The sequence below is a fragment of the Carassius auratus genome, chromosome 27, assembly GCF_003368295.1.
Source record: "Carassius auratus strain Wakin chromosome 27, ASM336829v1, whole genome shotgun sequence".
In the NCBI taxonomy this organism is placed as follows: domain Eukaryota; kingdom Metazoa; phylum Chordata; class Actinopteri; order Cypriniformes; family Cyprinidae; genus Carassius; species Carassius auratus.
The window spans coordinates 13,576,939-13,589,836 of record NC_039269.1 but is presented as its reverse complement, the minus strand read 5'-3'; positions in this window follow the sequence as shown (position 1 = coordinate 13,589,836).

Genomic DNA, 12,898 nt, shown 5'->3' with positions numbered 1-12,898 from the left:
ACCGTGTAATAGTCAGGTTCTCCCCACTCTTCACCAGTAGGGGCCACCCTCAGCGGTTGTGGATGTTGATTGTCAGGACCACTTTGTTGAGGGATTCCTTGACTGAAGCACGACCCTCAGATCACCTTGAGGGTCCCTGACCTCGGTCCCGTTGTTGTGGAGTACGAGAGGCATGCTCAACTTCTGAACTTCCCTATATGAGGAGCTGGTACACGGCCGGGCTGCTCCCGCCCAGCAGCCCCCAGAGCTAGAGAATGGTGAGGGAGAAACCACTGGAATGCTGCCTGTTTACGAGCCTCCTGGTATCTGTCGACGACGGAATTGACGGCGACACTGAACAGACCCGAAGGCACAAGCAGGGCGTCCATGAGTAAGAACTTGTCTTTCTCCTTCAAATCAGACCGGGTCAACCATAAATTTCTCTCCGCTGCCACCAGAGCTGCCATGGAGATCGGGGGGAAAAAAAGGTGCCGGCGTGAAGGTGGTGGCTGAGATCATAAAAACCTAATCTAATTTACTTTTCTGTGTTTCTGATTGTTTCTCGGTGGGCCAATCTATATTTAACTTGGCTACCGCACAAGTAACCACCTCCAACAACTCCTCATACTGGGGTGACTGAGGGGGCAAATTGTTGATGCTCTCCACATCCACCTCCTTGGAGGCAGGTAATGTCGCACCTGCTTCCCGGGATTAACATTCTTCCAATCCCAGAAAGTGGGTGCTGGATCTGGCAGGTGAGGGAGAAGATAGGGACTCGCCTGTCTCCATTCCCTCCACCACATCCAACTTCGAACACCAAGAGTGCACCGTGAGGAACACTGCTAAGGCTCTCTCCTCAAAGCAGACCATGCACAGACTGTGTGTATTCCTACTCGTGATGTAGTGTGGGTAGGGAGGAAAACACAATCTGAAACCTGATCTGCTTTTGCCCAAATGTTTAATCTTTTTCTCAGCCTTCTTTGACATGGAGCTTTCTTTATGTTGTGATAATGCAACTTGGAGGACAACAATAAATAAGTAATTAGTTAGATTACTGCGTTACTGAAAAAATAATGTTGTTACCTAACGCCGTTCTTTTAAACGCCGTTATTCCAAACACTGCATATCACATACACAGAACTGTAAAGATATTCACAGCAACCCCTCAAAATAAAAGTCCGGATTTAAATAACGACAATAGAATGTACACAGCCTACTACTACTAGCACTACTACTAAAATGAAACAAACATTATTTTAAAGGAATAATCACAGAACTTTTCTTCAATGTTTTAATTTTAATTTTAAAATTTAATTTTAATTAATTAAAATTTAATTTTAAAAATAAAGTTTGCTTAAATTTCAATAATTAAATGATAAATGATGAAATTAATGTTTTATGCCTTCATTTGATAACCAGAAAAATGTAAATACACAACACAGAATTTCTGAGAAAAAAAGAAATAAATAAAAAATAATAATAATCACAAGGCTATTTTAAGAAAAAAATAAAATGAAGAAATTAAGCTATGTGTTATGCATTAAAATAGTTAAACATTCTAAAACACATAATTTGGTAACAATAAAAAGTATAAATAATATGGTGAGAAAAAATAAAACATTTCATAGGGCCCTAAACATGTATTTTTTGTTAAACTTTTAATAAATTTATGTGAAAATGTATATACTATTAAAGATCTTTTAAGTCTTGACTGACTGCTACTTTAAAGGGATATTATTTGTGTTGTCTATTATTTATTTTTATGTATACTATATAATTTTGTGCAGTTACTTGCCTGAGTTGAGTTTGTGGCAAAACGTTTTGCAGTGTTTACATGTTGTTTATACCTGCTTTAATTCTGGAATTGCCCTTCATGAAGGGATTCAGTTGTTCAGTTTCATTTGGAACGTGCCCTTCAAGGGCTCACAAAAGCCATTTGGAATTCCCCCCATGAAGTGTCCAACATTCCACACTTCATATTTTTCAGTTATTTAAGTGCACTTTTTCTTTTTGGACTTTCAGTGTGAATGCACTGCTTACACTTTTTATTCTACAAAACGTCACCTAATAGTGCATAAGTATTTGGGACGCACCTTGAAAATAAAAACTGTTGGAGCTTTCAGCATCTGATGCTACTAACATAATTCAATATATTTATATTGTGCTTTTCTAGGCACTCAAAGCGCTTACATTGTCAGGGGGTATCTCCTCATCCACCACCAGTGTGCAGCATCCACCTGGATGATGCGACGGCAGCCATATTGCGCCAGAACGCCCACCACACACCAGATTACTGGTGGAGAGGAGACAGAGTGATGAAGCCAATCAGCAGATATGGGGATTGTTAGTAGGCCATGATGGTCGGAGGCCAATGGGCGAATTTAGCCAGGATGCCGAGGTCACACCTCTACTCTTTTCGAAAGACATCCTGGGATTTTTAATGACCACAGAGAGTCAGGACCTCGGTTTAACGTCTCATCCGAAGGACGGTGCTTGTTGACAGTATAGTGTCCCCGTCCCTACACTGGGGCGCTAAGACCCACACAGACCACAGGGTGAGCACCCCCTGCTGGCCTCACTAGCACCTCTTCCAGCAGCAACCTAGTTTTCTCAGGAGGTCTCCCATCCAGATACTGACCAGGTTCAGCCCTGCTTAGCTTCAGTGGGAAACCAGTCTTGGGCTCCAGGGTGATATGGCTAACGGTGCATTATATTCTCTCAGAGACATGAAAGAATCTACTTCATTGGTGATTACTGTAAATAAATGTTTTAATTTACTCCTTTAATATTTCTCTTGTGGTTCAGTCTACCTGAGGAAAGACATCTTTCACTATTGTAAGTTAATGCTGTTAAATAGAGAGAGAGAAAGAGAGAGAGATGCGTAAAAAAATACTTCTAGCATATTCTTAAACTTGGACCTCATTATTGAAGTACAAATTCAAGTAGTAGAAACAGCTATATGTAGAAGCTATATGGTTGTAATAAAATTTTAGTAAAATAAAGTGCCATTGTTTAAAAAGTGCTTTGTTGACTGACATTTGTGTGTGTCAGACCTGTCCACTGTTTAAGTAATGGTACGAATATGTGAACCGTTGCACCCTTAATATATATATATATCTCTTCCATTAGAAGAATCTATTGATCATATTTTAGGTGACATTTTGTTAAGGTTTGTCCAACAACAACCCAAATCGTTTTTAGGTCAGCTATACCTTTTACCTGTAAAAGAAGTTGCATGATACGATTCTAATGTGATTTGTTAATGTATCATGAAGTTAGAAACTACAACAGTACCTTCTGATTTAGGTTCAAACCTAATTGCAAACCCCCTGCCCTGTAATTCACAGCCTGCTCATTATAAGAGGTATGTATTACGTGTTCTCATCAATATTACTGATAATAGTAGCACAATTGATTTATTTTATGAACGGAAGACATTTTGTCCATTTTAATGGGACATTGCTATAGGCTTTGTGAAGAGCAGACTGCATCATGGCCCACTGCTCGGGCAAATTGTGCCCTTTTGAAGAGCAGGGAAAATTTATCAATGTCAAGAAGGTCCTAGAATCTTTGCAGGTTTGTTCTATTTTTAGAAACACAGTGAGGTGTTGAAAGAAGAATGTTCCCATTCTTTCTCTCTGTCTATCTCCCATCCCTCCCCCTTTCTCCTTCCTCCTTTTTTCATCACTCTCTCCCTCTTTCACAGTCATGCTCTCTCCCTTTTTTAACTGCTTTTTTGCAATTTATTTTTATGCAATCTCTCCCTCTCCTTCTATTCTGTGTCTCTCTCCCTCTGTCTATTTTCTGCTTTACAGCTCTTCCCATATCGCATGAATGCCCCTGTCACATCCGCCACCACTGAGGACACATGCCTCCTGGGGCATCGTGATTGGTTGAAGTTTCAAAGAGTCCAGTGTAGGTGAGTGGGTGGCGGTTTGACTGGAGGGAGTGCGACAGACAGCATCGAGACTCTGCTCAAATGTTGGGGCTCCAAGCTCCAAGAGTCCAAGAGAATTTTTGAAGTGGGCTTCAACACTTTTTCTCTTCCCAAGCCACAGTAAGTGATTCTTGGGAATGTTTCACTGTGGTAACCTCAGTCCTGTCAAATTTGTCTTCTTGCACCCCATTACCCACATGCCCATAGTATATGGAGGGTAATGTTATCTGGGTAGCTCATTTGTTTTGATGGATTTTAGTGTATAGCTGCGTATTAGGATAAAAAAGTGCGGTCGGAGACATTTTGTAGCGATTAGTCCATTGATCTTATATAGATTCTGCTAGTTTGATTTCAGTTTGTGACATTTCCTGTTTTTATGCTCCTCTCCATCATTTCAAGCCCTTTGTCTTTTATCCTTATATGTGTGACAGAAAACCAACAATATATTATATAAAAAGGTAATTTAATTTCAACATAGGTACATATTCTACCCACTTGTGTTCAAGATGCTATAAAACACAGACTTGACAGTATTATTGTGTGCTTAGTCGTTAAAAAGGAAATCTAATGCCAAGATTAATGCTTCCCCCCATCTTTTTCGTATTAGCTTGTACTTACTCAAGTTTCTGCTTAGATAGGAGTGGAGACATCCCAGAGAGCTTGAATAATTCAGCTGTACAACTTTATCAAGTGAAGATCTCATGCCACTACAAAAGAGGATCTTTTCATATTTTGGTTGCAGAGAGATTTGGAAATCCCATAGTCAGCTGCTCGAAGACATGGCAGTTTGATATCTATCCTTGCTGAAATAATCTGTTCAGCTGGGGGAAAAAATCTAAAGAGCTACTGTTTTTATGGGTAGATTTAAATAGTAGCTTGTGTTTTGGCTTGATAATGCCACCTGTCTGGAATCTGGTGAATGCAGAAAAATATGTAATTGCCTGATATGTATGTCATTGTGATTTATGCTTGATTGTATAGATATCATAAAATAGTTTTGTGGCTTTAGATGACTTTCTTTCGAGCAGATGGATGACACACAAAAAAATAAATGGGGAGTGAAGCTACCCGCCACGTATTTCATTCCCATTTATTCCTCAAAAAGCACCCCGGACCACTTCACAGATCAATGCATTGCCTAAATGTTTAAACATACAGTAATTGACAAGTCTATTGATGGTAATCTCTCATAAATCCAGTGGGGAAAATAGATTGATATCTTTACTGCATTAGGATCCATATAAACACACGCAGGGCTTTATTAGTAGTCTTTTTTCCCCAATGTCAGCTTTAAAAATATTAAGAAGCAGAAAGTAAACGATGATGAGAAAAGTAAGAGTACAGGTAGGATTCACAGAGACATTTGAGGGCAGCTATTCTTGTCATCTATTGTTGTGATCCGTTGTATTTGCCCACAGGGTAAGAACTTGGAACTTAATTGTTTCATTTCAGGAACATCTAAATCTTTATTCCTTCATTGCCCTTTTAACTCCTTCTGTTCTGGATTTAATAATGCTATTATCTTAGAGTGTGTGTGTATCCATTGAGCTTTGATGGTGGTGGTTATATCAAACTCTTCACTTGTCAGTTACAGACTCATAACTTGACAGTCATAAAGTTTGCCTCAGAGCTATGGGTATCTGAGGGCTGAATTTCATCTCAATCTTGTGTCCTGTTTAAAAACTCATCATGTTTTCCAAGGCAACATAATTACTAACACTAATTTGCCAAGTGGTTTTGAGGACGAGGTGCATGATTATCATATCTAAAATACAGTAGATCATACTTGTGGTTTTGTAGCACATTTACAGACCAGTGTGCAGTATGCTTGTTGGAAAAGCAGGCTTTCACTTTCTCACCAGCAGAGGACAGTGTCCATCATATTTTTTTGATGAGCTCTCCAACAGAGCTTCAAACAGAGGAGTGTTCAACCACACAAGAAGAGACCATGCTGTGGTCCAACTCACTCCAAATCTCTTCGTTTGGTTTGAGAATTTGCCTCTATATCAGTGCAGTCTTTGCACAGGGCTAGATAGACCGACAGACAGAAAGACAGACACAGATAGACAGACAGACAGACAGACGGGTAGATAGGTTTTTTTCTAGGTATTTTTGCCTTCGCAAAATATGTAACTCCTTAACACCTTTCTTCATCTCAAAATAGTTATTCATATATTTTTTCATGTTTTATATAAAATTGAGGCATGACCAAATTCACGTAAAAACGACTGATATTTTTGAAAGATCACAATCCTCATCAATAGTGACATTAAAACACATGTTATACTTACTATTAAGACATGTGCATCTCAAGTGATACATCAGTAAATATGTTAATAGATTTGACCTATTTATACATGTATTTCAAATATATTACTTTTTTTACTAGGGCACATATGAGGTAGGATTAAGTGATCCAAGATAAGAATAAGGCATTAATATGTGCCTTATAAACAACCAATGTCCTATTAATATGCATGCTAATAAGCAATTAGTTATTAGTGAGAATTGGCCCTTAAAATTAGGTGTTATCACAAAAAACTAACAAACAAAAAAACTTGAAATAATAAAAATTGAGATGATTCTTGATTTATTTGTATTGGATTTCAATTTTACTGCATTCCTCACTACAAGTACAATAAATCAAATATACAATCATAATCAAATCAAATTAAAACTAATCCAAACCCAGAGATTAACAAACAATACAATTAAATCTGAAAATGCTATTAATAATGAATACAAAATTGAAAATGCGAAACCATAATAACCTTGTAAAAGGGAACAGAAAGCAGTAGAGTTCCCTGAGGTGCATTACTCATCACTCGCTCTGACACAATCCTGCAGAGTCTTTAGGCTACACTTGGCCTTCAGTATTCTAGAAGTTTATGTGGGCCAGACAGAAAACATTTCTGTGTGCATTGGCTAACTGTGTTTATAGCTAGACAGAGGGTGAAACATCTGCTCGGTGAGGCCCAAGCTGAGCTGCGAGAGAACTTTCATCTGTCGGCTGTATGGACCAGATGGAATGCAATGCACATGGGAAAAGATGCAACCACTGATTTAACATTCTTTCCAAAGAACTTGATATTTATTTATTTATTTATTTATTTATTTATTTATTTGTATCACATCAGTTTACAAAGGCATCACACCTTTTACTCGACACTCCAATCTGTTTAAGAAGCAGATGATAAGATCAATCATCTGCGTGCATGCCAGCGGGTGTTAGTGCTTGTTTAAAAAAAAAAAAAAAAATAGCCTTTTTCTTCAGGTTTTTTTGGCCACGCCTCAATATTTTGTATCATAACAAGTTGGCATTTTGGCAGCGAAGGCCGTACCCAGCGTGAGAGCATGTGTCCACCTTTTTTCTCCTGCTCTTTCATATTCATCTCCACAGTTGGCCTTTCCTCATAGCAGCTACCCATGCTAACAGGACACAGTGGCAGCAATGCACACTTTATCTCTCCACCTTCAGCCTCTATGAATAATAAGCAGAAAAGTCATCCTATGGAGGACTGACTAGGAATACCTTCCCGATAGCGGTGGCTTACTGTGGGCTGCACATCCGTGACCGAGGGGAAGATGTGGAGTTCCGATACCTCCCACCCTTCTGCCTCCCTCTTCACTGACACTTTTGTCATCCTCCCTGACTACGAGGAACGGTTTTGGTAGCAAACCTGTCTCTCCATCTCTGACCCCCAACCGAGCTTGATAAGCTAATATGATGTTCTGTTGACACCAAAGGGGTTGATATTGAATATGCTATTCAGGGCTGACCACAAAGGGTGCCTTTGCTATCTCCTGCCATGCTTGTGACTCGTTTACAGATACCGTGGATATGCCGCGTAGACTCCAAACACTACTGGTGCCTATGTAATGTGGCCTTTAAACTAAGAGCACCTGGAGAAAGCAGGCTTTATCGGAGCAGATAAGGCTTTCTTCTTGCCTTGCGAGAACGCATCTATCATGCTGGCGCAGGGAGCACTGACAAGAGGAGCAGACATCGCTCAGTGGCTAGGCAGTGGTCACATTACCACTCTGCAGCGACAATACGCTCTATTAATGGTGCACTCGGATCACTTAAACAGAGCTCTGGTGTCTTGCTGTGCTTTTACGAATGCTGTTGGGATTTGAAAGCAACCGTCTGGACGATGATGGGATTCAGAATGGAGCTCGCTCTTCAAAACAACACCTGGTTTTTGAACAGTTTGCGTGAGGTACAGAAGCACTGAAAGTGATTATGTTGATTTTTTGATTATGCTCGGTTTCCCATGGTGATCATTATGACATTACAACTCCCGTACAATCCAAATGACAGCCATTATTGGACTCAGGAGAACTGATAATTCCACTGCTGGTTTCGAGCACCCAAAGAAGATCCCTCAAGCCTTCTTGAAGACGCATGACATCATCAATACCTTCCAAGACTTCATCCGAATTTCAAAGCCCACCAGTGGGAGTGCACAGAACTTTATTCATCATCTTGTCAAGGCTCGATGGATTTCGTGGTGGGGGGTCACCATCTCCCCATCTCCAATTAAAAATATTCTACTCTCACAGACTGTGGAAGTGAACCGCTGAATTCCTTGGAGAACTTCGCTTGGCTTTGTTTCAGCGCTATCTTCACCTAAGACGCCCCTCTCCGGCTGATAAGCTCTCAGCTTCATTTCCATCAAACGCAGCGAGAGAGAAGTCCGTTCTGCTGTGCTTTATGTCCCTAATTTCTGTGTGCAGCTGATCTGTGGATTATAGTCTAGCGGAGCCACCCGCCATTGCGGAGCAGATGGTGGGGCTTTGTATGCCTTTCTAAGCTCTTCCTATTAAAAAGACCAGAATACAGGATTACTATCCTAGTATTGAATATTGCAATGATATTTTATCTTTTTTTTTAAGGCCCTCAATCTGTGTGTTATTCATCTGTCTAATGGAGAAGTTTTAAACCTTTATAAACCCAAAGACTCCATTACCCAGCTGAATATAATAGGTAAATTTATTACATTTTATATATGCCATCTTCTCTGTGACCCCTCTAGAGTCCCTTCAGGGTCCCCTGGTTGGAAACCATGGATCTCATGCAATAGCCAAAGGGACTTCTGTGATCATAAGAAGTGCACCATCCAGGTTGCAAGGTTTAAGAAATTAGTTTGAAAGACAAGAAGTGAATAGTGAGAAGGTTTTTTAATGTGCAGTTCCTGTAAATGTTCTTTTTTATATTTCCCGTCACTAAGTTATAGCCGATAAGCACCAATGAGGTGGAAACATTCTGAGGAGAAGGTGAAGTTACGTATTAAAGCATCACTCATGCTTGCACTCAAAAGCGCAAATACTGTATAGGGGAAATATGTTGACTAGGCAGCGCAGATGGACCCATGACCAATAGGGGGATCCATCAGGAAAGTAAAAGGTATATAAGTGAAACAGGGCTTCACCATATGTATTATTTGTAATAGCATGAATTTCTAAGGCTTCTAAGGCACTCATTTACATAATACTTTCATAAAACTTTTGTGTACAATTGATATGTCTTCTGCACTCTTGTGTATAATACTTGCCCTATTACAGTGGTTCTCAAACCTCTCCATGAAGTACCCCAATCCATTCACATTTTGTCTCCCTCATCTGTCACACCTGATTCAGCTCATCAGCTCATAAAGTTGGTGTGTCCGATATATGGAGACATACAAAATTGCTGTGCTGGGAGTACTTCATGGAGAGGTTTAAGAACCACTGCCCTATTAGATGACCTGTGTAAAAGGTCTTTTAATATATTTTGTACATGTCATTTTCCCAGTGCACTTACATTGTAAAGTAGCTTTATGTTGTATTTTGATATTTAAAATTGAACATATTGTGGATAATCTGTATCAAAAATAAAATATTGTACATGTACTGTATATAAATTAAAGTTTCAGTAGGATAAATAGTAATTAGACAGTAAAGTTTGTAGACAAACTTTAAGTTGGCTTGAAAAAGCCTAGCCAGAAAGTTTGAAGTAGTTTTAAAAGCTTAAAGTTTGAGGGTTTTCAGTTTTAATTAATTTAAAGTAGTTTTAAATTTTTGAAGGCAATACAAGTATACTTCAAAAATAGATAGATAAATAGACAGATAGATAGATAAATAGCTAGATAAGAAATAGCAAGTGACTAGTATGTTGCTCACATGATTTACAAGTTAGTATAACGGTAGCGTTACTAGCATGTTTTTAGTATGTTTATAGTATGTGGCTAACATGATTAGCAAGGTACTAGCATGTTACTAGCATGATTAACAGGTGACTAACATGCCACTATCATGTTACTAGCATGATAAGCAAGTGACTAGCATGTTTCTAGCATGACTAGCAAGCGACTAGCATGTTGATAGCATGATTAGCAAGTTACTAGCATTTCCTTAACAAGTTTCTAGCTTGTTGCTAGCATGATTAACAAGTGACTAGCATGTTGCTAGCATGATTAACAAGTGATTAACGTGTTGCTAGTATTATTAACAAGTGACTAGCATTTTGCTAGCATGACTAGCAAATGACTAGCATGTCGCTAGCATGTTCCGAGCATGGTTATCAACTGACTAGAATGTCGTTAGCATGATGATCAAGTTACTAGCATGTTGTTAACAAGTTTCTAGCTTGTTGTTAGCACTATTAGCAAGTGACTATCATGTTGCTAGCATTTTGTCAACATGATTAGCAAGTGACTAGCATTTTGTTAACATGATTAAAAAGTAACTTGCATGTTGTTTACATGTTTCTAGCATGTTGCTGGCATGATTAACATATTAATAGCATGTTGTTAGCATGTTTCTAGCATGACTAGCAAGTTACTTGCATTTTGTTACTATGCTAATCCAGGTAAAACCGGTTGATTCAGTAAGAAAACAGTTAAAATCAAGCTAAGCTTTGTTATAGCAATAGACAGCTTAAATAGACCCTGAGTCTTTTTTTAGTTTTATTTAAAGTTTTTTACCCCCTCAATGAAAGTCTATGGGGTTTTAGGTGGTTTTGATAGTCTGGTTTACAAAAACCGTAAGCCAGATCAGTTAGAAAAGATATAGCAACCTGAGTCAGACCAGTCTAATATATATATATTATGTCAGGCTTTAGGGGATTAATCAATTATGCTAATTAATTATCAAATTCACCAATATAAAGAAATCAAAAAATCATTTTACATTTCAATATAATCAGTACTGTACTCTCTCTCAGTTTCTGTACTCTCTCTCAGAGAGTACTGTACTCTCTCTCAGTTTCTGTACTCTCTCTCAGTTTCTGGCTTGTTGAGTTTAGTCTAAATGCACAGTGACCCGTGTCATGCTAGGTTTATTAGACATAGTAAATTAAGTACTTTCTCACACATTTGCTATGAAAGATGAACCATTGGACGGACATTAAGTAACCTAACTTTAAGGTAAAAATATACACATGATTTTTAATAAATAATGCATTTCTCAGTCTGCAAAATCCGCTCTCAAAGCTGCTCAGCAGCAAGGTGAAAAGGGCTACTTAAAACAGCCCCCTTCATCATCTTTATAGCACACCTGTAACATTTCTCATCTCCATCTCTCTCTAGACTTCCATCTAAAAGGCCATAGTCAGAGTATAGACGGCATATTTAAATTATGTGAATCAAACTAGACTGTGAAAGATTGATGTGCAGTCTGCTGACAAACAATTGAATGGGCTGCAAATCTATGCAGCACAGGTGCATTTTTATTTGCATAAAATGAAAAATGACATTGATTCAGATAGTTTATCTGCCTTATGCATTAGTCCATTTTGCATATATTTCATATTCAACTGTAGAAGATATTTTGAAGAATGACTTAAACTGTTGCTTTATATATATAATGAAATGAGGGCGAAGACAGCATTTTACAAAGTATCATCTTTTGGGTTCCACAAAAAAAAAAAAAAAAAATTCATACAGCTTAGCAATGACATAAGGATGATTAAATGATGACAGAATGTTAATTTTGGGCTGTACATTTAACTATAGAAGTTAAATGTCAGTTTTAGGAATCCCTTAACTAATACTGACATTGTGTGTGTGTGTATATATATATATATATATATATATATATATATATATATATATATATATATATATATATATATATATATATATATATTAGGGGTGTAACGATACGCGTATTCGTATTGAACCGTTCGGTACGAGGCTTTCGGTTCGGTACGCGGTACGCATTATGTACCGAACGGTTCGTTGGACTAATTAATTAAATTTGGAAAATAAAAAAGGTGTGTGAAATATAATGTTATGCGTTCAACAAGGTAGCCCAATAACCCAAACGACGTAACAGGCAATGCCCCTGACACCCCCGAAGAAAAAAAAACACCAACTTATATGTTTATGTTAGGCTACTCAGTCAGGCGCTCGCTCACTCAGTACGCGCTGAAGGCTCGGTACGGAGCCCCGCACGTCACCTGTAGGAGAGAAAAAACATCAATCCGTGGCGACGGTTTTGCAATCCGTCCCCTCAGTTTATAAACCGTGCTCATGAATTAATAAACTGTTCACTCGGTTTAACAAATCGTACCCAGGATTAACAAACCGTGCCCACGAATTCCCAGTCCGTGCGTTTAGATTGTGTAAACCGTACCCTCGGTTTTTGAATCCGTACCCACGAATTCATAATCCGTGCGCACGCTTTCGCAATCCGTTCCCTCGGATTTGAAAACTGACACGCATTTTACACTTAACAGTGAAACATGCATCTAACTCCGGCAGGTGGGGTGAGGTGGGTGGAGCTTAGTATAATAAAATCACAAAAATAAGTCTTCATGTTAAGAAAGAATTGTACACAAGCATTTCCAAAACTGTCCAAAGGTTATTTAAAAATAAAGCAATTCACAAATTATTTTATGACAAATATTTTTACTGTCTTGTACTCATTTATTTAGCCTACAAATTAAAATTATAAAAAATAACTTTATTTTTATTTGTATCATTATTATATATTATTAAA